Source organism: Lepisma saccharinum, chromosome 22 (assembly GCF_977018435.1).
Source record: "Lepisma saccharinum chromosome 22, izLepSacc3.1, whole genome shotgun sequence".
In the NCBI taxonomy this organism is placed as follows: Eukaryota; Metazoa; Arthropoda; class Insecta; order Zygentoma; family Lepismatidae; genus Lepisma; species Lepisma saccharinum.
This window is the reverse complement of record NC_139250.1, coordinates 30,489,349-30,517,024: the sequence shown is the minus strand read 5'-3', so window position 1 is coordinate 30,517,024 and position 27,676 is coordinate 30,489,349. Positions and strand designations below refer to the sequence as shown.

Genomic DNA, 27,676 nt, shown 5'->3' with positions numbered 1-27,676 from the left:
AAAATGCTATCCCATAGCGAAACACGACGTGACGGGTTTGTTTGCACTGAATGTTGCTTGATTGTCTGCTGATGACGTCACCACTAATATGGTCCATTGTAAGACCTTTCCAGCTAGCGAGTGGCTTCCACACACTGAAAGGCGAGCTGGAGATAGAGCGTGCTTTGTTCTCTTCCAGACAAAGCTTGGCGTTCCCTTTACGAGGGGAATTTCAATACATGGTCGCCACATTCACAGCCGAGGAGAGATGGAGGCAATCGACACAGGTATTTGAAATGACGAGCGGAAAAGGAATTTTGCTTCTAGATACTTACGACAGAATTCTGACAAACCATCCCAATCATACGGCAACATCATTGCTAGTTAACTATACTCTAAGATGTTATGTGATACTTTCTCAGATTTATTAATTTCCAAGCACGTGGATACAAAAGGAAGAGGTCTTGCAGTATATTCACTTCAGAAATTGATCATATAGTTTGTATCCTAAGTCTTATGCAACCCAACGAATCGCAGCGTAAGGGTGGTTGCCTGAGAAGCAGGCGTTTAAATGTCGATCGCTGATGTCCCAAGGAAAAAATCGCGAAAAGACTACATATTGTGGAAGTTAATTTTGCGCAGTTATTTTTTTCGCTATTTTCCTCATTTATTGATTTAGTTTATTTTACTTCGCTTTTCCTCCACTTTTGACTAAACGCGACGATGAGGACGAATGATGATAATGATTTCATTTGATTTGTTTTGTTTTCTTTTACTTCGCTTTTGAGCCACTTTTGGATAATTGCGAAGATGAGGATGAATGATATGATGAATTTTATGAAGGGACACTCACAAACATTTATTTCCAGTCCGAAATTAGAACTCGAGACCCCTGGCATCGTATCGCGAGGTGCTAACCACTCCGTCATGACGATAAGATTAAATTAATGAAGGGACAATCACAAAGAACATCCATGCCCACGTGAATTCTAACCCGGAACTTCTGGCGCCGTAGCAGCACGCTATGGTAACCACTCCGACCGGAGGTCAGCTATTCTCTTATTGAGACTTTATGTTCTGGATTATTCCTGTTCATATTAACTTATAATTATTTTTGCGATTAATTTTTCCCACATCCGCAGGAGATGTTTGATCTTCATCAAGAAAGCACCCAATACAATTTCATACACATCCAGCATATAGTATTTAATTTTCTATTTTTTTATACTGTGACTGCACTGACGCCAAGTTCTACTCTGTTTTTCATATGATCAATCCACCGTTATACATTCTTCACGAGAAGATTTCTTTGTAAAGCAACATTGTAAATTTGCAGTGTTCTGTGAATCGCTCGATACGTAACTCGATTCTAATTTGATTATGTAGATGAACGCTCCAATTGTAAGTTAGTTGGCGAAGCTCGAATATGAACAATCTGTCATGGCTGCAGCAGACTCATAAAATCCGACCGATGCGACTCCAAGGTATTGAGCATAATGAACGAAATAGCAGTTACAAGATATAAATGAAAAACAGTGTTGCCAGCTGCATTCACAATACCCTAGAATTGTGTAAAGCGTGCAATAATAGCTCTATATAGAACATACGCTTTAATGTTTTAAAATTATGTAATGCAATAGTTTGAATATGTATTAGAACATAACAAAATAGATTTGTACTCATATATTCCTTAATGAAACAGTGCTCTGTTGCATAATAACTCCCAACTTGACACTATATATTTGGACATTTCGAAAGCCTTTGACAAAATTAATCATAAATTTCTTCTTCATAAATTATCATCCAGATTTACCATCCATGGCAAATTTCTCTCTTTACTCCAGGACTACCTCCATGAGCGTGAACAACGTGTTGTTCTTTCAGGTACCTCTTCTAACTTTCTTCCCGTTTTGTCTGGAGTTCCCCAGGGGAGTGTCTTAGGGCCGCTCCTATTCCTTCATGGATGACCCCCCTGAAAAACTGTCCTCCCTCCCTATCAATATACTTTTTTTTGCGGATGACTGTAAACTCTTTAAGGAGATCTCATCGCATCATGGCATGATGATTCTTCAAAATGCTCTCACAGAACTTGTTAAGTGATGTCGTCAGTGGAATTTAGAACTAAACCCTCAGAAATGCTCTTTCCTTACTTATTCCCTAAAAAAGAACAAAGTGGTGTCTACTTATTCTATTGAAAACAATCCAATCCAAAACGTTTCCACCCAAATGGACCTAGGTATTATCATGGATGAAAAACTCACTTTTAATTATCATATTATAGCTACCACTAAAACGCCATGCGCCTTCTCGGTCTTCTATACAGATTTAGCGAAATTCAAAACTCATCATCTCTTGCTTTATTCATTAAATCTTTCATCTCGCCCATCCTTGAATACTGTTCCCCAATTTGGGCAATGGCCTCAAAAAACAATCTCACCAGAATAGATTCTGTTCTCAGTTTCTTTCTTGCAATTGTTCGCCATAGAATACCTTCCTTTCGACATGTATCCAAAACAGACACCATGGCTGCTCTGAATATTTACACTCCATTCTTTCGTCGTGATCTAGCTGACATGAAATTTTTATACAAGATGATAAATGGCAAAATCAGAACAGATCTCCTAATCAGTAAATTCACACTTATGGTACCCCAAAAACTAACGCGCAACCTGCAACTCTACCACAATCCAACCACTAGGCTATCCCTTCTACAACGCTCCTTGTTTTACAGGCTCTCAGAAATCTACAACAAACTTCCCCTGAATGTAGATATTTTCCTTCCACAACGTACGTTTTGTATATTACTGACAAAGAACATGTAAATCTATCCCATCTTGTTATTGTTTTTATCTTCTGTTTCTTTTTTGTTACTACTTTATGTTGTTTCAGTGTAAAATGGCCAAATAAGACTGTATCTGAAACTCTGAGTAAATAAATAAATAAATATAGATAATGCCAACATAATCCGAACACTTCTTTTATTATTGAATAGTGGTCACTATGGGCTCAAAAGATTCTGAATCAGCAACCCTTGTTCGTTGAAAAATATTGATTTTCAAAAGAATATAAATCCTAGGTAATTATGGTGTAATTGTAAGCAACAGAGATAGCTACCTGTATGATAAATGTAGTACTAGTGCAATCTGTTTAATCGCACATTCTAGGAAGACTGAAAAGCCTCTTGAAATCGAGGCGTGGTAACTAAATGGAACAACATGTGACAACCCTGATTCAATTACTAGGGCCGAGAATATTGTACTCTTCTATGTCTATCTGTGATGTGATGTATTGTTCTATGTGTAGAGAGAGAAAGTTATAGCTAAGCTCTTGAATTAGGCATGGCGATTGCATCGTAACTCTTCTTGTGCATATTGGGCTCTAGCATAAACTACGGTCGTGTGCAAATCGTCGTATCCTGCCACCTAAAGTACCGTTGCATCCACGGAATCCTTAGACCAAGTGGAGTTGGAAATAAAATAAGTTATAAGTGCACGCTTTAACTCGTTGTAGCCTTACGCTCGGCAGCAATCTATCAATTTTCACTTCAAAGTGGCAACGTTTAATAGACTATGTAAAAACTCAGTGCAACTTGGACATTTTATCCTTAACACTACAGGGTGGTCCAAAAGTCAGTTTCCACTAGGAGAGAACAAAATTATGATACTTGTAGTAAGGAAATGTGTATTTATCAGTGAACAACGTGGTCTGCCCGATCTTGGAGCATCGGCAACACTATCGGTGGTTTCAAAATTGAGATTCAATTTACGCAATTGTTGTCGCGTAGGTAACGGACTTTCACTAAACCTAGCGCTAAATTCTCTGTGAACATCTGCCGTGCTTTTATCACATTTCCACCACAATTGTTTGGTTTGGTTTGAGTTGGTGTTTTAAGTCCACTTTATGCACAGTAAGGATAATCGGGACTGGACCTACGGTTTAAAGTGGGATCCGAACCACTGTGCCATGTGCCTCCACCGGTTATCGAACCCTGGACCCCTTGACTACAAGGCGACGACGCTACCACTGCGCCATCGGGGAGACCCCTCCACCACAATTGTAACTTGCAGATTCTCTATTCTGTAGTAAACCTACGCGCCATGTCACACACAAGACAAAGGCCGATTACGTAGTACGTACGTACAGTCACGGACAGTTCTGGGTTGCAATGAATTCATTGACTTTAATGGAATCGTTACAACCCAAAAGTGTCCGTGACTGTACAAAACAACAGCCTTCTGCATACTTGCTTCCGTTAGTTCCTATTCCCACCACAAGATGCTCGCAATTCAGCAGTCCCTACACAGATAACGCTAATGCTAACACCGTTTACCCAGTAGAACACTTAACAACACTTTAAATTTCATTCTTAGAATTACATGTACATTTTCTCTAAGGTAATATGACTTTTGGGCCAACCTGTATATACAGAAAATTTTAAAACAAGAAATCGCATGACACATTCTCAGTGTATAAAGTAAATAGTTGGATAGTGTTATGTTTCCCGGTTGGCGTGGGATGCGTTATGTAAAGAATTCAACAGGCGTGATACAATTATGTGTGTGTTTCTTTCCTGCAAGTGCCTTCTCGTCTCTTGAACGGCAATTGAGAAAAACATATCAAAAATATATTAAAGGTGAGTTGGTGGGGAAGTTGACGACCACAATGGTATCGGGAATATTCCAGTTTGCCTGTAAACAGGCAGACGCGAAAAATAAGAATGTGAAAAACGTACGGAAATATCGTAGGAAGTTGAGTGGAAGAGAGTTTTTCTTGCAAAAAGAGAAAATTGCATACGGAACCAGTTTGGATATAATTTGCGTCAACTTCGTTGGATTCATTTCCCTTGAGAGGGAGAGAGAACTCATCCTCAATCGAGATAGAACGGGAGAAAAAGACAAATAGATGAGAAATGTATATTTAGATAGAAAGATGGATACAGACAAATGAAGCTGCCTCGGTGGTCGAGCGCGATGCCTAGTCACAATCAATCTCGCAAACAAAGGTTCCGGGTTCGATTTTTTTGTATCGGGAAGGTTCCTTGGAGGTTACATAATTAGAACTGCCTAATTTTATTCAAATCAAGATATTATTAGAATAATTAAATCAAGGAGACTTAGATGGACAGGCCATGTGGCACGATTGGGAGAGGAAAGAAGAGTTTACAGGATTATTGTTGGGAAAATCTGATGGTAAGAGACCTGTAGGAAGGCCAAGACGAAGATGGAGAGATAACGTTGAAATGGACCTAAAGGAAATCGGTAAGGATGGATAAGATTGGATTGATCTTGCCCAGGATAGGGACAGATGGAAGGCTTGTGTTGCTGCAGCCATAAACCTTCGGGTTTAACAAGGCTAGAGAGTTAGTAAGTTCAATAAGGTTCCTCTGTGAGGGTTTCCACAGCAACTTCATCATTCATTTTCATCGTCGTGATTTTCTGACAGAGGCAGAAAATCCACACAAAGATAAGGACATATGAAAAGAAAGGCAAGGAAAGAAAAGTTTACAACTTGGTTGCCACCAAAAGCAGTGCCAACAGGACACTTCTTCTGGTGTTAATTCGGAATTGGCGTTGTTTAGCACCACAACTTTGGTGTCTTGTTACACAATTTGCTGTCAAACCACACCAAGTATGGAGGCCTTTAACACGCAATTAGGTTGGTGTCACAATACTTATATTGACGAAATGGAGCCGACTTGAGCAACTCGTGTAATCTTACCTGAGCATGTGTGTTGTTTGAGTGTCCCTTCATCAATTTTATCATATCATCACTCACTCTCATCTTTGCGATTATCCAAACGTAGCAGAAAAGTAAAGTAAAATAAACTAAATCAATCAAACAATCGTGTGCACTTGTGGACGCTAGCCAGTTCTACGTGCGCCGGGAGCTTCCCGCATCTAAAGGCCAGTAGGAAACAGATCAGGGGTGGGAAATTGTTTGCGTTGAGAGGTTGGAAACACTGCGGTGAAGAGCGCTAAATTTCTCATTAAACCACTTCCTTATTTCCTCTGCCATAATTCCAATGCGATACTGCATTGTTCCTCACGAATCAGATGAAGACAGATTTGTCACTGTATCGCTAGCTCACTTCTTTTCCCCCAACTTCTAACGCTACATCACCGCTTCTCGTTCTGAGGTCCACACGTGCATACGAGAGCGCTCTTCCACAAATACGACGAGTTGCCCAGGCTTGGATTAGAGAAAAAGAAAGAGAGAAAATATGTAGACATGTAGAGAGTAAGAAAGATGAAGACTGAAGGAAAATAAAACAAGAAAAATAGAGATATTATATACAGGGTGTTTCAGAAAAGGTAACTTAACTTATATTTGGTGCTCAAATGTAAAATAAAGTAAATTAAATGTTAAATTAATTTAAACATAGTGAAGGAAAGTAACTTACGGTGTCTTATGTTCATGTTTTAAAGTACACGGTGAGTGATATTTGCATGGTGCGTGGAACATTATTTCCGAACTTATGGGGCAGGACGGAATGGTGGGCCTTTCCTAGCATCCATAAACCTGCACCACCAAAACAAACTATCCTTTCGTGGATGGAAATGTGTTCCGGCAAACAGGAAAACCATTATAAAGGAAGTTCCGGATCAGTAATTATAACATTACTGTAGATTCAAAATATGCGTATACTATCAGTACAAGCTTTAGTTTGAGTGCTGAGTTTCAGTTACCTTTCTTTGAAACACCCTGTACAAGAAAGAGGAGAAAACAAGCAGAGAGACAGAGAGAAAGAGACATTAAAAGAGAAGGAAAGAAAGAAAAAGAGACATGTTAGATACGAAGAAAACGAGACACAGAGAAGAAGAGAGGGAGGGGGAGAGGGAGAGATGCGTGTGTACGAAAATAGAGAAAGATATGACGATAGAATACGATAATAGAGAAACAGATGAAGACAGATTAATTCGCTTAAAGATATATATTCAACGACGCGAGCAAATGAGCCTGTTCAATCAGCTAGCATCTTCAAGCACTCTAATTTGATTTTCCCAAAATCTCCAGATTTGTGCGGAACAATATGGCGCAGTCTCACACCCACATTCGTCTCGTTAAACAGAATAAGGTCTTGATTCCTATGTGAGCCCTCATTAAGCAGCATTTCTCTATGGAGCTAATTATAGGTCTCCTGGAGATATAGCACTTGTAGGCATGGTAATAAACGCCCCATAATGCCAACTGGTAACACACGACGTCATGAAATCTCAAGGCCTCAGGAGGAAGATAGTACATGGATATTATCTGTCACGGCAAGCCAGATGTCTTCTGTAGCTAAATTCGTACGTTTGCTTTATTTCCATATCTTTAATCACTGCCTTTTAACAGAGAACATACTAGACTCTTCATTACATTCACACTTAAAATAACAAATGACATGAAATCAGCCACTATAGACAAATCGACGACAAATATAGTTTTACATATGGGGCAAGGTAAGTAAATACAGGGTGGGTCGTGTGATTTGTTCCGAAACATTCGGCGGCATTAGTTTCCGACAACATTCGTACAAGTTTGTAATTGCGAAGAAAATACATAGGGCCTTTTATTGTATTTTCAGAAAGGCATATACTAATTGCAAATCTTCGTGAAATAATAGCCTATGGTTATACACACACCCACACATACACATAATATATATATAGGGCATCCCCGATGGCGCAGAGTAGCGTCGTCGCCTTGTATTCAAGGGGTTCCGGGTTCGATACCCGGTGGATGCACATAGTGGTTCAGATCCACTTTAAACTGTAGGTCCAGTCCCGATTAGCCTTACTGTGTATAAAATGGAATTAAAACACCAACTCAAACAAAGAAACACCCTACATATCATACAGGGTGGCTACAAAGCCTACAAGAACCAATTGAAGAATTGATGAAGAACACGTTTCTTTAATACAAAACATGCTCTGAATTTCCGCTATGTTTCCTTGAGTTATGTTCAATACTTGAGGATCCAGAGCAGCCTCTCCATTGGTTATCCTTTCCCGGAGATCGTTCAACTACGCTGTTGCTTATAGATATCTCCAGATGTCTTCTAATACACTCGCTCGCCACTTCCCTCCGTCTATTACGCATGAGCTCTGCACTGACGAAACTGGCCGAGTGGAGGTGAGGAAACAATACCACCATTGGTTCCACATTTACGGCCAACCCTGTATGCATGTGTATATATATTGGCACATACGTATAGTATAGAAATTGGTATAACTATAGCTCTTGTCTTGTCTTACGGCGGGCGGCCTACATACTGGAAAGGGAAGTGGGGAGCGAGGAAGCAACCAATCCAGCGCGATAAGAAACGCAGCAGCCTGTAGAACGAGGTGCACGTAGTACTTCCTCCCGCCACGTCGTATCTCTCGGCGCCACCGCTGTTGTCTGGTTGGTCTGCTGTGTATTCTCCGCTCCCCACTTCCCTTGCCAGCATGTAGAGCACCCGCCTTAAGAGTAGAGAAGAGCTATAGCCTATCATGTTTTTCTCTTGATATAAAACCATATCATTATTTGGCTTCTAAATTTGGCTTTCAAACACCATGTATGTATATATAGACCTAAATTTAATTCTTTCCTTTTCAGGTAGACGATTAACAACGGAAATGATGGTGTAAGAAGTAGTGATTACAGATAAGGTAGGTTTTCAATTTTACCATACCCGAATTTAATACAGTAAAACCTCGTTAATCCGGACTAATGACTAATAAGTTTACCGTTTTAACTGAAATAACCTAAAAGAACAGTAGAAAGTGCATTAAAACTCCGTTTATAGCAACAAAACACGTTTATTATGGTGTATTTAAAGGGTATAGGCCTAAATACACTATACAGTACAGTAAAATGTAAAGCAATACTGTACATACAATGAAGTACGTACATACGCGATATCCATATTATGATGATGTGCGATTGTTGACTTCTAGCCACATTGAAAACCAAGCTTACATTCTGCTTTTTTTGCCTCTGCCTGTTCGGAATAAGCGAAGTCCGGTTTATCGGTGTCCAGATTAAAGACGTTTTACTGTATTTAAAAATTTTGTCACAAGAAAAAGGATGTGGCCGTAAAACACAGCACTAGAGAAAGTAAAGTCCAAGATTAATTCTGTATTTGACATGTATGCAACGGCGTGGTACGGATTCTTGGTGTGACTCTGGCGTTTTGACAGATAACATACAAAAAGTGCCTAATAGAAAGAATACACTTCACAGCAGGCACTTCCTCAAGATGCACTATAACTATTGTCTAATCTTCCGGCGTGCGGACCTCATGCTGGCAAGGGAAGTGGGCAGTGGTAAATACGCAGCAGACAACAGCGATGGCGCCAAGAGTTACGACGTCGCGGGAGGAGGTGCTCCGCGCATCTCGCTGTGTTTCTCATCGCGCTGGATTGGTCGCTTCCGCGCTCCCCACCTTCAATGCCAGCAAATTGGTCGCCCGCCGAAAGACTGGACATGAGCTTGGCATGCGGCTCTCAAATATTCGTATATCACCATAAGCGCATATATTGATTATCTTATTTGATACCCCCTTGCCTTGATCAATAACATTTTATCTCCTTCAAATCACAAATGACCCTCTTTGGCTTAAGAGAACTTCAAACTACGGAGCATCCGTTGTGTATTCATTGATAACACTCTCTCCGATCTCACTAATTTTTTTATCAGTTCCGGACAGTAAATTAAGGGAAGGAGTTGCAGTTATGCACCAGTTGTGCATTTATTTCAATATCGCCCGAATGAGCACTGATACTAAGAAAAAACTTGGGTATATCAAGAGAATAAATTTCTCTCCATGTTGCAAGTGGAAGCTGTTTTTTATGTTGATTATTAAGCTCGACATGATGTTTGAAAAATATGATGAATGAGAATTTTCAGAATCCCATGTATTCTTTATGGGGAATCAACTTCAACATCAAGTTACGGATACGGTAATCAAATGAAAGTTTCGACTTTCTCGCATCTTCAAACTGTCTTCTTACCGTTGATACCTTTTTCTACGCCATCCAAAGTTTGATATTGCCAAGAGAAAAAAATTAAATAATACTCCCGTAAGCGCAATACCTTTCTCCTTGCCGACTACGGCCACCCTGATAGTGTTGCCAAACCTGATGCGCATAAAAGAGTTAAATTTCACCTTAAATGGAGTTGAAACTGACTTTCAAGGAGATAGATTTCCGAAGGCTAGATAAAGAGCCTCCTAATGTAATTTAAGTTGTTAAAGTGGTGTAGGCGCTGCTATTATTATTAACTTCAAAGTGATGACGATATGTTCTTAGTTTTTACCGTCTAGATCCGACGGCATCACCAATCTCAATAATCCACCAATGGTCGTATGAAATCGAAAAAAAAGATTCCTGGATAACAGTGTTATGTCATTCACGTCAAACATGGTGCTATAAAATTTATTGATATAATTTATTTTACTTCGCCTTTTGTGCCACTTTTGGCTAATTTGCGAAGATGTGGATGAGTGATGACATGATGAAATTGATGAATGGACTCTCACAAACATCCATGCCCAGGTCGGGATTCGAACCCGGGACTCCTGGCAGCGCGATGTGCTAACCACTCTGCCACGGGGGCCGGCATGGCGCTATAAAAAAGTAGCTGGGGAGGTAAGACGGGGAGGGGCGACGCAGCCAATATAACAATATCACGTGACGTGCAAAATGTATATTCATGGCAAATGTTGGTGTATGGGCTGAAGCCATTGATGCTATCATAGTGGGGCACAGCCAAATGAGTACACGAAAGAGCCAGATCTGGATCCAAGGGAGGAAAGTTGGCAACATTGCCGCGGAGGGAAGAGCCTTGCGGAAAATGTTCCTCATGCTCTAAAATGTCAGTAGCCTCATTGTTGCATTCATACAGGAAAGAAAATGTTGCTTTTCGAGATCATATGGCGTGTAAACGAAGCCTTCTAAGACAAACGTTATTAGAAAAAGTTATTCGCCTTGCATTATTCCAGATTTATTCGGGATATATTTTGTCATTTCCTTATTAAGGGTATTGGTCGTACTTTCCTCCTCAGACGTGGTAATATATTTTTGTCGTTCGTTTGGGTAATTAGTTCTATAATTACGACAAGAGGGAAGAACATAAAACACGCTAAAAATTAAGTTGGCAATTTTAAGCGAGGAACTCGAAGCCAATTAACTTTGTAGGAGACAGCGCTGTTCTTATTTTGCGATTCAAATTATTTGACTTGATGAAAGTCTTTTTTATAACAAGGAGGAGGTTAGCAAAGGGATTATGGAACCATCGTGATTGTCTACAGCAACGTTAAATGTTACTAATGGCACTGCCCAGTCTTAACTTATTTTCGAGAGGTAAAAGGAATACCTATATTAAAATTGATGAATTGGTCCATCTTTTTGATTTACAAATGGGTCCAATATTATTCTGTTACGCTATCTTCTATATATATAAAAATGGATGTATATGTGTGGGTGTGTGTATGTATGTTTGTTTCAGCATAACTCTCGAACGCCTGGAGCAATTTCAACCAAACTTGGTACACACATCACTTGCAATTTGGAAAGAATACTTTAAAGTAAGACACCCCTGGCAAGTATAGGACTGGGGTGGGAAGGAGTGACATGTAAAAATAATCGAAAACGACAGATATTAAATTCCGCACAAACAGACATCCGTTACTCTATGCAATTCCGCACAACGATAGTGTTTCTCGGGTTGTCTAACATTCAGGCTGATATGACTTCGTGTTGCGAAAACGCCAGATATTAGTGTGGAATCCATAGTTTTCGGAGTCGCTCCCAATGCCGTTCAACTCCAAGTTCATCACCTATCGGCATGGGGGGTGAGAGGTGGTGAAAAATAAAGTGCTGCAAATGACCTAGATTAGTGTCGAATCCATAGTTTTCGGAGTCGCTAATTGGTGACATTCACGATCACATTTAAAATTAGTTACATTTTACATATAGTTAGAATTAATTATTTTCCTGTCTAATACAAGATTGGGATAAATAAATACCCGGGCAACGCCGAGTAATCAGCTAGTATCTATATATACAACCTCTGATAATAAAGTTCGGTGAATTATCCTGAATATCGAAAGTAGACGAATTCTTAATGAAACCTACGTTACTGTCCTTCGAAGTAGTACCCTCCCATGGCTATGCACCGTTGAGAACGGCTGTACATGTCCTGGAAACTTTTAGAAAAGTCTTCTTTCGGGATGGTGTTCAAGACCATCGTCACGTTCCGTTGGATGTCCGGAATATCCTCAAATCTCTGACCTTTCAAAGCGATTTTGAGGCGTGGGAAGAGAAATAAATCTGGAGGATTCAGATCCAAATTTCTTGCAATGCATTGCTACAGAGGATGAGAGCTGGTTTGTGAGGTACGACCCTGAAACGAAACGCCAAAGCATGGAATGGCGTTCTTCTGCATCACCCCGTCGGAAGAAGGCCAAGGCGAAAAAATTGTTGTTCCCTCTGGCAGGAATTCCTTGTGGATCATGCCATAACTGTCAAAGAAAGTGATAAGCATCGTCTTGATGCGTGATTTTTACGCTTTGACCTTCTTCCGACGGGGTGATGCAGAAGAACGCCATTTCATGCTTTGGCGTTTCGTTTCAGGGTCGTACCTCACACACCAGCTCTCATCCTCTGTAGCAATGCATTGCAAGAAATTTGGATCTGAATCCTCCAGATTTATTTCTCTTCCCACGCCTCAAAATCGCTTTGAAAGGTCAGAGATTTGAGGATATTCCGGACATCCAACGGAACGTGTCGAGGGTCTTGAACACCATCCCGAAAGAAGACTTTTCTAAAAGTTTCCAGGACATGTACAGCCGTTCTCAACGGTGCATAGCCATGCGAGGGGACTACTTCGAAGGACAATAAGGTAGGTTTACTTTCGATATTCAGGATCATTCACCGAACTTTATTGTCACACCTTGTACATAAAAATGTATGTATGTACGTTCCGGCATAACTCTCGAACGCCTGTAGCATTTTCATCCAAACTTGGTACACGTATAACTTACAATCTGGAAAGAAATACTGTGGGGGTAAGACACCTCTGGCACCCCTAGGGGTGGGGGTGGGGGTGGAGTTGGGAAGGGGGTAGCATGTAAAACGGCCGATATTAGTGTGGAGTCAATAATTTTCGGGATCAGTAAGATGAATAGTGACACTCACAATGCCGATCAACTCCAAGACACCCCTGGCACCCCTACAAGTGGGGGTGGGAAGTGAGTGACATATAAAACGACCGATATTAGTGTGGAATCCATAGTTTTCGGGGTCGCTCAGATGAATAGTGACAGTCCCAATGCCGTTTAAATCCAAGTTCATTTTACACTATAGTTAGAATTCATTATTTTCCTGCCTAATAGAAGATTGGGATAAATAAATAAATACCCGGACAACGCCGGGTAATGAGCTAGTGATCTCATAAAACTCGTCTGTTTACTTTCTTCCCCCTAAAAAAAGATACGTTTTCTTGAAAATATTCTGATTTGAAAACAATTTGTAGATAAAATATAAATCTTCTAGAAAAATAATGAAGAGAATAATTGAGTTCTAGTGTTATCTTGAAGGCCACTTTATTCTAGATAGCCTAATCTGGACTGGGCATACAGTTTAAAGTGAGATCTGAATCACTATGTAACTTCACCGGTTATCGAATCCGGAACCCCTTGATTACAAGGCAACGACATTCCTACTACGCCATTGGGGAGGCCATGAAAAAAAAATAATGATTGTGGTGGAATGTGTATTATCAGGTATGTTACTCCACAACTTATAGAACGGATTTTTGAACGTATTTCCCCAATATGATGTTACCTAACAATCTGAAACAACCCCTGACTTTTCCAAATGAACATGAAGACACGAACAATTACAAGTCTTGTTCTCCAACTTGAGTTGATCTGATTTTCGTTATTTAGCGTCGCTTTTCTACAACGTTTGACTAATCACGACGATGCGAATGAGTGATGCTATGATGGAACTGATGAACGGATACTAAAAAGAAGACCCATGCACAGACCGGGATTCGAACCCTGTATGCCTGACGTGGTAGCATGTTGTCATTACTAGGGAACGGAACTTTATGTGATAAAAAACTCAGAAATATTTATTTTTTATGTGTCATAAATGTTGAAAATATGTGATAAAAACAGGAAAATATGTGACAAAAATAAAAACATTTGGTAACAAAAACAAACTATAACATGCATTTTAAACACCTGAAATCAGTTTCTAAATGATTACCTCTTAGTGAGCTATTTTTTGGAAGAGTTGCAGTGGATCACCATAGTTTGTTTCCAAATTCTCCATTGTAAATCTGTCACGATTATCTCTAAATAGCATCTTATATTGTGAGAAAGATCGCTCCACGTCACAAGAAACAATTCTTGCATATTTGAAGCACGAAATGTCACTAACGCTGAAGTTTTCCAAAGCTTCCTCTTCCTCCACTTCACTTTCCAAAACACGTGCAATTTGGCACAAAGTTTGAAAACCTTGTTTTTTCCCAAAAAATTCTGTACATTTAGACATTTGCACTCGTGCGTTAGATCCAGTGAATTCTTTCAGTTTCGTTTCTACTATACGCGGACGATTCAAGCTTTCGTATGGAATTGGAGAGAAAGGACAGGTTTCTTGAGATGTATGCCAATTCGACTTTTAAGGAGGGCTCCATCAACAGTTCTTGCAGAATTCTTCCTTGTCGAGATCATTTACAACAGATACAATTTTTTCAAAGTTCTGGGCATAACATCTGCATCCAACCAAGTGCCCCATCGCGTAACTACAGATGTAGGGGGAAGGGGAACTTCAGGACATTTTTGTTTAAAAATGTCTATTCTTCTAGGCGACTTGATAAAAACTTTCTTCCCATTTGAAACCAGTTCATCGACATTGGGATAAAGAGCTCTTATCTTTTCACATATTCTATGCAACGCATGAGCCACACATGTAACGTGCACCATTTTGGGGTAGCTAACAGCAAGGCCTACTGCATGTAAGCTGCAGCATCTGTCAAGAGAAGAACATTGTCAAATTTTATGCCTTCCGGCCACAATAGCTGCATTGTTTCATTAAAAAGCCTTGCTATCGTTACGTGTAGCCAGCCCCAGCTACTTACAGCTATTTTCTCCCAATAGGATCGTAGGCGAGGTGCCAGAAGTCTGCCAGCGAGGGTGCTTAAAGACAAAACAAACCTAACACTCTCGATATGAAAGAGGTGCGGAGAATAAACATTTTTCCTTCGAGGATTTCGAGGTAGATGAAGTCAATGAGCGATTTTATGCATTTAAAATGAAAATTCGCAAAATATGTATTTACATACGGAAAACTGGAAAATATGTGTTTTTATGTAAAATAAAATTTGCTGTGTTGACATATAAGGCTATGATCAGAATTTTGGCAAAAATGAGGGTCTCTATCTTATCGCAGAAAAAACATTTATTTACCTGAAGTTCCTTTCCCTAGTCATTACCAGTCGGCTCTTGTCATCAGATTTCACTGCGTTTTGAAGTCAGTTTTGCTCTATAGCTCTCACCACGAAAAGAGTCCAGTCAAGGTCAGAGCTTCCCCTTGCCTCCTCCACACCCCTGGCCCTCCAGGGTTGCCACACTTCTAAGTTGCTCAGTCGACACTTCGCGCGTGTACGTATGCAGTTGATTTCGTCGGTTGAAATTGTTGCTAATTGGCAACACTGTAAGTTGGCGGCGTGACCTTGACTGGGCCGTTTTCGTGGCGAGAGCTCTAGTCTGATGCTCACTGGATAATACTGCAAAAGAGCTAAGGAAACCTTCTGGCTTATATACAAGTTGAAAAGCATAGTACGCTAGCATTTGACCACGAAATTCTGAATCATATTAAGAATATTATTTAGCATATCCAGCATTAAGACACATACACACAGGGGCCGTTTACCCACTGTACCCCCTCGAGAATTACGCCGAAACGTTTTTTAATCGACAGATTTCAATGTTTTATGTAATGTAAAAGTGGATCCAGAGTTAACATAGCACAAATAATGGATATATTTGACCCCAAACAATGGCCCACGTAAGTTAAAACCTTCAATTTCGAAGTATTTTCGCCGCTTCTTGTCAGTAAAAACTGTTTGTATGTACAGTCACGGACACTGCCGGCTTGTAACGATTCCATTGAAAGTCAATGTATTCATTACAAGCCGGCAGTGTCCGTGACTGTGCACTAAAATAGCGAAAGAACACGCCGAAAATAACTATCAGTACAAAACCTAACAATCCTAACCTAACTACGTAAAATTATAGCTGCTGTTGTGGAAAGTCATTTTGGGTGCTACATTCACTTGCGTGAAGCCTTTGGGCTGTTCTGCTTCACAGTAAGGTAACGTGCTAATGTAACAGACGTACTTTACTTCACAATAACACATTTTCCGAGTGCTAAAATCAACTGAAAACATTCATCAGAGGGTCACACACACAAGGCAGTCTGGTGGAAGTAAAGCGTTGCAGGTAAAGTAAATGCAGCAACATTTCGAAGCAGTTTCAGTGTGATGCCACGAGCGTTATATACTTAAAAGCATAAGCGTGTACTTGGAAACATGGTGCACGTAACTCCCAAGTCCAGTGACCACTGTCTCTTAGATCTTCCCTCTCTGCTCTGAGGTATCCGAGGCATGAGGATATCCAAGAGATAAACATGCGAACACTGCAAAGGGGCTTTGAGTAGCTTTCCGTAAAGAGGCTGCTTATGTACCGAGGGAAGCTGGCTTTGGCTGTTCTCTGTAATACCTTTGCCTAAAGTTTACAGTAATTTCATGCTAGCATGTACAGTGTCTCTCAAAAGTTTTAGGACAACGACATTTTAAACTAGGCAACCCAATTTACACAAGCCGTTGGCGTGTTGCGTGCAGAGTTAGGCTCAATTTCAGGGTTGCCACATGCACAATAGATATTTATAAACTACGCGAAAGAAATATAAACAATTATTATTGTATAAAATTTTTAAAAATATCACTATTATATCGCAAATGACAAAATTCTTTCTCAAAGAAAAAAATAGGTTTTCTAGTATTTCATCGCTGATGAGTCTACAGTAAGGAAAAGAAATGAGAGGAAACGAAGGAGAGGAGAAAGAGAAAGCGAAAGGAGAAGAGGAAAAATAGAGGAGAGAAGAAAGAGAGGATATACGAGGAGAGGAGATGTAGTGAGGAGAATGGAAAAAGATTCGAGGAGAGATGAGGAAAAAAGAACAAAGAAGAGAAAAGAGGAGGAAAACGAGAGGAGGGGAGAGGAGAGGAGGAGACGAGAAGAGGGAAGTGGAGAGTAGAGTAAAGGAGAGAAAAGGAGAAGAACGAAAAAAGAGAGTGCAGTGGAGTCGGAAATCTAAGACAGGAAAGGAGATAAGAGGAGTGGAGAAGAGTGGGATGGAGATAAGATGCGAGAAAAGTAGAGAAGGCGATATGAGATAAAAGCAGAACAGAAAGAGGGGAGAGAAGAAGGAGAAGGAACTGGAGAGAAGAGGTAGTTGCAGAAAATATCGTCTGAGCGTCAAGAATGGATGCATTGGTCAAATTATCGACATGAAACATTCAATAACATTTTGAAATGTATTGGAGAATATATTAGATCGGTGCGAAATGCCTTTCAGCTGAGTTCAGAGCAAATTAAAATCTTCCATGTAAGATCTTTGATTTTACCTGCGATTACACCACTAAAAAAATGAACGTAATTTTTATTATTTATAAGAATTATTCAATTTCTCTCTACTTCTCGGTTAGTTGAAATTGAGATTTTGTAATTCAATATTTCCCCTCCCCCCATCGTTAATTCCAAACTGATTCATTCCGTTTCACACGGCGTGGACAATGAACACAATGGGATATGTCTAAAACTTACGAAAATTTTCTGCCACCTTAAGGGTTTGAACCTTCGACCATCAGATTGACAATCCTGAACGGTAGCCACTACCCTACAAGCTTTCGCTCCTTAAGCAAGGTAAAAGGAGCTCACCAATGTGAAATGTAGATGTAACTCTCCTGCATGTAACATGCAAACAAGTATTATTTGTAACAAAGAAAACGAAAGTAGTACGACTCGGCGAAAACATTTAATGGAGAATTGCACATGGTGAGAACTTTTCATTCGATATTTGCGGAGGTATCCTTGCATTGAACTCAAGTGGGAAAAGGGGTAAAATTAGTATGTCCTGAATTGCCACACATATAAATAGTTATTTCATTAATATTTGTCAATGTCTTTGAAGCAGTACACAATTATCATTAGAGTATCATAATTCACGATCTTATATATAAAAATATCCCGTTGAACGTGTGTCAATTCATTTATTTGTTGTTTTTTTTTATAAATTTCATATGCAGAACAATGTAGTCACTATATACTGCTATTTACGAGTTGGTGTTTTAAGTCCACTTTATGCACAGTAAGGCTAATCGGGACTGGACCTACAGTTTAAAGTGGGATCCGAACCACTATCTGCCTCCACCGGGTATCGAACCCGGGACCCCTTGATTACAAGGCGCCGACGCTACCACTGCGCCATCGGGGAGGCCTATATACTGCTATTGCAAATAATGTTACCATGCTCTTGTTTAATGGAAGGGACTCTTTTTTAAGGAACATCTAGTATGGAGGATCGAACGTGGGACCGCAATGCTTTCAAGAACTCTAACCAATACACTACGCCCTTTGTTTTCTTGGAGCTACAGTTCCTAATTATTCTGTCGCCTCGATATTGTAACGTTATCTGCAAAAAAGAAGTTAAATACTCAGATATAGCTCTGTACTTCTAGAATTACTTTATACACATGCATTTGAAATTTTACTCTGAATTTCTTTCTTCGTATTAGTATATCTAAGCTTGTGAATATATTTTATTTGTAATTTTATAACGGTTTCATGAACATCTACGAAATAGTTCCTTATAACTTGGAATATGGTGAATAGATATGAAATGTCTTGAAATTAATTTTCGACCACTAGATTTTGGCAAGGGAATTATGTGTGATCCGTTTCCAGTCATTCATTGCTTAAACAAACGTTTTAAAACTACGTGGAATTTTCATTCTGGGATAAGTTTCTTTACTTGCGACATGTATGCGAACTACACTCTGTCCCACTTATCTCTGGAGCAGGTGAACGAAAAAAAGTATCTAAGCAGCGATGAACACGTGAGAGGAATGGGATTGCGTGGAGGGAGGAAAACCGCAGTTACCAGCCTTCCCAGCAGGTGCACTGATTCGCTCTTTCCACTCGATCCCTTCTCCCCACTTCTCTTCCGCTATGCGTGGCTTTGCTCCAGAGATGCTGGGACAGGGTACAGTTAATTGTTTCTCAAAAGGTATCATCTATGTCTGTATGCCACACATTGAATTCTTACTCACATGGAAAAAAAAATCAATTTGTATTCAGGGGTAGTTTCACAGTTACATACTATTTTGGCCTTGATGAGAAGTTTAGTGTAAGTAGGCATTTTGCTTATAATTTTGAAACTGAGATCGTCTAAGGTTGAAATACTCATATTTAGGGCTTGAACTCGTCATCCCAAGAGGTTGAAGATCGTCCTCTACTTTGTGCGTGACCTTCTTTATTTTTCTATTCATAATTCATCCTCATCGTCGCGATTAGCCAAAGGTAAGATAAGAAAAGGCCTTCTCCGTGACCGTGCGGTCAAAGGAGCTGTGCTTTGGACTCGGACTGCAGGACGGCATGGATTCGAGTCCGCTTATGCTCACTCTCTAGGTTCTCGGCCTGTGTATGGGACCGGTAGCAACCCACCATTGTGAAGAAATTGGGGAGCTACGAGTGTGTAGCGTAACCCGGTCTCTGAAATCTCCTATGGGGCATGTTCCTGGGTAAACAAAAAATAATCGATCAGACAATTCGATCATCGAAGGCGATAAAATAACCTCCGGTTGACCAAGTTGCCAATATAAATAAATGGAATACAGATTGTCTTCGAGCTTACATTGTTAAAAAGGAGCGGATACACGTATTACTATCCCAATAATTATTCAATACGGTTTTTTGTTTGTCAGGAATTATCACTTAAACTATTGCATGTTGAGCTGGTGCCTACCTAGCCGCCTCTGATGAAATCTACCATTCTTCAGATTCTCTTTAAAATTCGACTCTGGTCACTTGTAACGTGCTGGGTGCAGACACTGTGCATCGAACCACAGTGTTTTGCGATAAGAAGCGGCCTTGAATAGCGTGAGTGAGTCACCTTGATCGCGAGCAAGCTAGACTACCAAGCTTGTCTGCCTTTGAAAACCAAGTCATTTTTTTCACGGTTTCCGAACGCGATTGCTATTGTAGAAGTATATATTCTCTCAAAAGAGCAAGAAAGGAAATTCGACCAATGTTCTCCCGTCGTTTAAAACCAAATATTATCTATTAAACGAAAAGTTCACGATTGTCAATAAACGGTTTAACCTATCTGAGCATAAGGTGATTGTAAATACTAAATTTAATAGAAAGGTTCTCCAAAATTTCTCTTCCACTGTCTACGTAAGGTCAGTACCCAGGGGAGGGTCCATGTGGGCCATGCTCCCCCCTCGAACCCTAAAATATTTAAATGTGAACCTATAAATAAATAAATACGAAAATAACATCATCGATTTTTGAAATGTGTAAAAATTTCAATTTTGCTCTTGCATAAATGAATCTGTTTCTTGCGCAAAAGTCTTCAAGCTGCAATATTTGGTGGTTTTAGTTTTATAATCATTGATGCAAGGCTAGCAGACGTCCGATTCACCGATTTTGTCAGGACAGTGCGTTACTTTCAATCCCTGTCCCGACTTTTTCGAACTGCAATCGTGATGCGAAAATGTCTCTTTATTATTGTTTTTATGTTAACTCATAATTAGACATGTTCTTTATTGTATGAATAATTCTAGGTATGCAACATAGAATTATCATGACTTTTTAATGGCGCTCGCACTATTTGAGATATTTTGTAATATCTGTCTGTCTGTCTCTCTCTCTGGTCTACGTCAATGACAGAAATACAAGCAATATTCTTATTTATTTTAACCCAATTAAAGGAAAGTGTAAGCATTTAAAAGAAATAAGAAAGATCATCACTGTTGCTCTTCCTTAGAAACTGTTGTTCTTCGAGGAATAAAAATTAGAAGGATTTAGTCCAGCACCTTAACACAGTGTCCCACGAGTCTCTCTAGACTAATACTGTCAAATGTGACATGATTTTATGAATAAAATTTTCCGCCTGTTTACGTATAACGTTGCACGGATTTGGTAGTTCGCACACGGTGTAATTATTTCGTGTTACCTTACGCAACAGCAAATACATTTCATAAGACTGTTCTGGACACAAGACGTGCATCAGGAAACAAGCATCTTGTCTGTTACAGTATCACAGGAAAAGAACATCGTCCTGTAATGTTCAAGCCTCTAGATATTTTCCATTAGTAATGTCTAATCACAATAATAAGTTAGAAGACATAACTGGCATTTTCACAACTACAAATATTCTCGCTTTAATCACTTCGAAAATTATTTCTCGAAGATATCGGTTATACTACAAGAAAGGAAATCAAAATTAAAGTCAAAGTTCAACTACATGTATACCAAACGACATTTACAATATTAAAGAGACAGAATACTTAAAAAAAATTGTTGTTTCATTCGAAGGTAAAGGCGTGGTGTAGCGGTTCTTCTACCTGGTTTAAGGAACGAAAGCTTGTAGGGTAGTGGCTACCGTTCAGGTTTGTCAGTTTGATGGTCTTAGGTTCGAACCCTTCCGTTGGCAGAAAATTTTCGTAAGTTTTAGACATATCCCATTGTGTTCATTGTCCACGCCGTGTGAAACGGAATGAATCAGTTTGGAATTAACGATGGGGGGAGGGGAAATATTGAATTACAAAATCTCAATTTCAACTAACCGAGAAGTAGAGAGAAATTGAATAATTTTTATAAATAATAAAAATTACGTTCATTTTTTTAGTGGTGTAATCGCAGGTAAAATCAAAGATCTTACATGGAAGATTTTAATTTGCTCTGAACTCAGCCGAAAGGCATTTCGCACCGATCTAATATATTCTCCAATACATTTCAAAATGTTATTGAATGTTTCATGTCGATAATTTGACCAATGCATCCATTCTTGACGCTCAGACGATATTTTCTGCAACTACCTCTTCTCTCCAGTTCCTTCTCCTTCTTCTCTCCCCTCTTTCTGTTCTGCTTTTATCTCATATCGCCTTCCCTACTTTTCTCGCATCTTATCTCCATCCCACTCTTCTCCACTCCTCTTATCTCCTTTCCTGTCTTAGATTTCCGACTCCACTGCACTCTCTTTTTTCGTTCTTCTCTTTTTCTCTCCTTTACTCTACTCTCTACTTCCCTCTTCTCGTCTCCTCCTCTCCTCTCCCCTCCTCTCGTTTTCCTCCTCTTTTCTCTTCTTTGTTCTTTTTTCCTCATCTCTCCTCGAATCTTTTTCCATTCTCCTCACTACATCTCCTCTCCTAGTCTATCCTCTCTTTCTTCTCTCCTCTACTTTTCCTCTTCTCCTTTCGCTTTCTCTTTCTCATCTCCTTCGTTTCCTGTCACCTCTTTTCCTTACTGTAGACTCATCAGCGATGAAATACTAGAAAACCTATTTTTTTCTTTGAGAAAGAATCTTGTCATTTGCGATATAATAGTGATATTTTTAAAAATTTTATACAATAATAATTGTTTATATTTCTTTCGCGTAGTTTATAAATATCTATTGTGCATGTGGCAACCCTGAAATTGAGGGTAACTCTGCACGCAACCCACCAATGGCTTGTGTAAATTGGGTTGCCTAGTTTAAAATGTCGTTGTCCTAAAACTTTTGAGAGACACTGTACCTGCCATGGATTAATATCAGTAACTTACCTCAGGGTATGTTTGCATGCGTTGTCTGCATGTGATCTGTGCGTATATTACATTGGTATGAGTATCAGTATAATATTATTTTAAAGGGAGTAATCGAAAATTCTTGAAGTGAAGTATGTTGACGTCATATTTCTACGATTTTTTTTTATTTTCTGATTCATTTATTTATTGTTTTAAATCCACTTTATGCACAGAAAGGCTACTCGGGACTGGACCTACAGTTTAAAGCAAGGTTGTTAAAGGTCCAGGAATTTTAAATAAATTCAATTCCGGTCCTGGAGAGAAAATTAGCAAGCGTAAATGTGTTCTGGACCGTAAAGAACCTTTTTAACTGCAAAGTATTTCAATTCGGTCCAGGAACCTTTTTACCAGATCAATTTAAATACGGTCCAGGAACCTTTTTTTTTTTCAATTAAACAATACGCAACTTGTACCGACTAAATTGTGCGAGAAAGAAGGTTCCGGTCCTACAGCGGAACCCAATAGAACCCATTAGAATTTATAGGTTCCTGGAAATAATTATTATTAAATAATAATTCATAGACGAACATTATATGAGTTCTGTAGATGTGTGCTTTGTAGCTGAAAAGGTTAATGCAATTCTGAATATCTTTCGAAAGAATTGAAGGATTATTTTGAACATCATTACTGTTCTTTGGAATGCCAAATAGGTTCTATACACAAAATGGTATCGGTGGTCGAATCATTCACTATTGATCCATTCATCATTTCAGTCAGTCTTAATCCATATTTCATCTCCTCTTAATTTAGTTTCATAAGAGGGTCAACCATTGATTGCTTAGTTCTTGCCATCTGCGTAAGAACATATCTGTCTTAACCTTGTTGAAATGTTGCATCTAATTTCTAGTTTCTTATATATTGCTTCCATGACTATGTTGATAAGGGATCTCCTTGTTATACTCCTATGTTAACTTCAAATTTCTCAGATCCATTATTTATTTTTACTGTGACTAGTACACCATGCTTCAAAAAGAATCATCCGATTTCGAAGTCATTTAACTCAGTAACCGTTCGCTAAAACACGTCGAACAAGATATTCGTGCGTTTCACATGACTGCCGGCAGGTAGCAGTAGCGCGCTCCCCCCCTCCCCTCCCCTCCGCGCTCGTATCAGATTCAAGCAAAATGACGACGTCGCAACAAAAAGCTTTCTGTGTACTGCGCTTTGAAGTGTGTGAATCTGTTGCAACAGTGAAGCGACAGTATGGTGAGAACTGGCTTTTCCCATAGTTACAGCTTGATTCCAATGACTACTGTGGATGAACTGCGAAATCGGATCACAGCAGCAGTGGCAGCAGTGACTCCAGACATGCTCGCATCTGTAAGGGACGAATTCTCCTACCGTATTGACACATGCCGAGCATCGAAAGGGGGTCACATTGAGCACATATGAACATTTTTATGTAAAAATGTATGTATAGCTGTGCATTTTAAAAGCAATTCCAAGTTTCTGGTTTGATAAATAAAAAAATATATAGCCTTTTGAAATCGGGCGATTCTTTTTGAAACACCCTGTATTTTGTAAGATCAAATTTACTAATCTTATTAGCTTACACGATACATTAAATGTTGTTTTTAAGGACGTTTGCCTACGGTTGTTGATTTCATTTCGACTTAGAGACTTGGTCTATCTTCGACCTCAAAGGGATGATTATTGGTCTGCATACAGCTCGTCTGCCTTACTCGCGACCATAGACGAAGTGCGCATGCGCAACTGGACGAGTCCAGTAGCAAAAAAGAGGTGACGGCTGCCAAGTGGAACGTATACAGCAATCAGATTGCACGAAAATCATCTTCTGCTTAAAGAACGTTACTGGTAAAATACGTTGAGCGTTGCAAAGCCAACACAACAAAGCGAGCGATAATAAATAAAACAACCGACCGATACAAACGAAATATCTTTCTCAAACCTACACCGTTGTTTCGTGCATGTTTTTACCTACCTCTCATTTCGCCTGTAGACTCGCCTTCTTGAGTTAGTCTCGGCTTTTGTGGTTGAACTGTGTCGTACACTCCACCGTGACGGAGAAAACATTAATATATTTCCCTTTGAGAAAATACACTTATTCTGCCAATCCACGACGTGAACAAACGAATGATTTTTTTTAGTTTATCGGCACATGTGGCTATTTTGCATCCTTAAAACTGTACGAGGAAAGTTCTCTTATCTAAAACCTTTACCATAAAATTAAAAAGGTGGTGTAAAGAACTAACCTAACCTAACCTAACCTTCATAGGACGTACACAACACAAAAAAACTAAGGCTCGTATGAAACAGTGTAAGAGGCCCGCTCCTCTCAAACAATTAAAAACATTCCTTGACCATCTCCCAATATGGATGACACACAGTCGCAAAGATTAAAACTTTGATGAAGCTCACAGGAAGTTGCCAAACACAAGAGCGTGTCCTCTGAACTTATTTGCACGTATTCCAGTGTACCATTCACTTACTTCGACATGAAACAGTGTAATAAAGTTGACAACGTTCGTATTTTTATTTATCTTTGCTCGGTAAAGAAGTTCCCTGACCTTAGAAAATCCTTGATGTTTTGCTGTGGCGCGAGAGACCTCTACTAAATGCAGAGCGAGAGATTTTCAACAAAAGGAAAACGACCTTACTCGTTTCCGTGGCAACCCCAGAATTCAGGTGAAATTGACAATAAAGACACTCCTCCAATGATAGAGTTCGAGATCTATCTTAACAACGCCACTGGTGAGTTTAATATAGATTCTCTTGAAGTTAGCCTGAATAGAATAGAGAAATTAAAAATAGTTTTCCTAAGGATGGCATCTCGGAAGTTAGTAGTGATCATATGCAGAGAAAATCTTATTTGAATATTACCCGTGGTTGTTATTATGTAGTACGAAATCAAGAATGTTGTTTATGAGCTGAATATAAACTGCTCTGCTTTATAAAGTGGGCAACTTATTATTTAGAATCGACTGAAAAAGAAAATGCACCTGTATTTTATGCACTACACATGCATTGATTGATACAATCGTGCATGTAATTTTTGGTTCCTTATCGATTCTTTGGATCCGATGCATTTTTAAGACAAGAAGGATAATAAAAGTGTTCGGATGATTCAAGGTTAACACTGTAATGTATTTTTGCACTTGAAACAAAATTTAATGTATTTCTTGCATTTATGCATTTCATTGTATTATTCGTTAAGACTGTTCCTGTTTCTGGTATTCTAAAGATATGAATAAATATCTCTCAAGCAGCAAGTTGAAAATGACAAACATTTAATTCACTATACAATATTGGTGGTGTATTCCAAAAAGGGTAACATTATTCTAAATTTCAGAATAGGCTGATTGTATTCAATATAGCAAAATAGTTCATTTTGTTCGATTTTAAGTTTCAATCCTTGTGGTAGAGTGGCCAGTGTGCTATGAGATCCCACATACTTCGTTTTTTCTTGTTCTTGGTTGAAGTCCACTTTATGCACAGATAGTTCTATGGGCACTGAACCTACAGTTGAATGTGGAATTGGAACCACTGTGTGCCTCAATGGGTAGCAAAGCCAGAACCCCTTGATTAAAAGGTGACAACGTTATCAGTTCGACATCGGGGAAGCTCGAGGTCACAGAGTCAAATTCTTGTTAAAACATGTTAATCCATGAGAGTTCATGCACATTGAGCTTTTTTCAATTTTTCAACGCTTGATAATTCATCTTCACCGTCGCAATTAATCTACGAGGCAGAAAACAGATATCAATCTGAATAGTGAGGAAAAATCCTTTGCCCAACCCTACACAAATGGCGGGATTTAGACTTGTCATGGACACACCCTAAAACGCACATGGTTGTTTACAAAATAGCAAGACAACCTGGCTTTCATTTACATGTTACTATGGATTTACAGAATTAGATCATATGGTTTTGCAATTTTACAATTTCTACATGTTTCATATACATTTGAAACTAACATTCGTTTCTTAATTTTTTTTCTCAAAGCCAAAACAGAACACAAATTTTACAATTGTGCTTCCAATCACAGATTAAAATTTCTTCCATATGATTCAAAATGAATGTTTACCATAGATTATTCACACAGATGTTTCAATTCCAGATTATAATACTAGAAATGTCAGAATCGACCGGGGCGACACAACCTATGTGCAACCGTGGAATGTAAAGGCGGCCGCTACATGATGCTGATCACATCACCTCCATAACTGTCCGAGGATGTGAATGTGTGGGACCCTACCTCTATATACTCCTGCATGTTTTCACCCCCACATTATCTGGTCTTTCAGTCGCTCTCGGCCCCTGATTTTCGCTTATAAAAATCAAGCTAATGGTCATAATGTAATGAAATTTACTACGGACATATCTTGGTGTATAAGAAGCGTGGTGACGTCATTGGAGATGGTGCCACAGTCTCTCTCGTCCTTGAGTTGGCATGCACGTGCATCTGGGCGATTCTGCCGTTAAATGCCAACCGTACGGACGTGTGCTTTCAGTCTGAGTTCTTCGCCCTGCTGTTGTGACGCACCTGATAGTAATTTGTGTTTGTTCGGGTTCAGTTAAAAGTTCGTGTATACAAGCAAGCAAATTTCATTACATCATGACCAATAGTTTGATTTTTATAAGCGAAAATCAAGGTCCGAGAGCGAGTGAGACAACGTAAGCATTTTTAAAGTATAGGAGGAATAGTGAAAGAAGGAAGCAGTGTCTAAAAGCAAATCTCTGTCGAGGCTTATCATGGTTCGAGTCTGGAAGAATTCAAATGTGTTCCTGCACTTTCTCCTCTTGATGGAAACACGCCTCGTGAAGTCCTCTGCAAAGACCAAAACTAGCTAC

At 39.3% G+C, this 27,676-nt stretch overlaps 1 protein-coding gene across 1 annotated transcript in view; it reads left to right on the top strand.

The window, feature by feature from the left end:
- LOC146004630 (neurensin-1-like) overlaps positions 1-27,676 on the top strand; it is a 318,268-nt gene that overhangs the window by 89,240 nt on the left and 201,352 nt on the right. Inside the window, exon 2 of the mRNA XM_083143521.1 lies at positions 8,560-8,612. The gene's annotated coding sequence lies outside the window, so the exon portion shown is untranslated. The remainder of the gene's footprint in view (positions 1-8,559; positions 8,613-27,676) is intronic.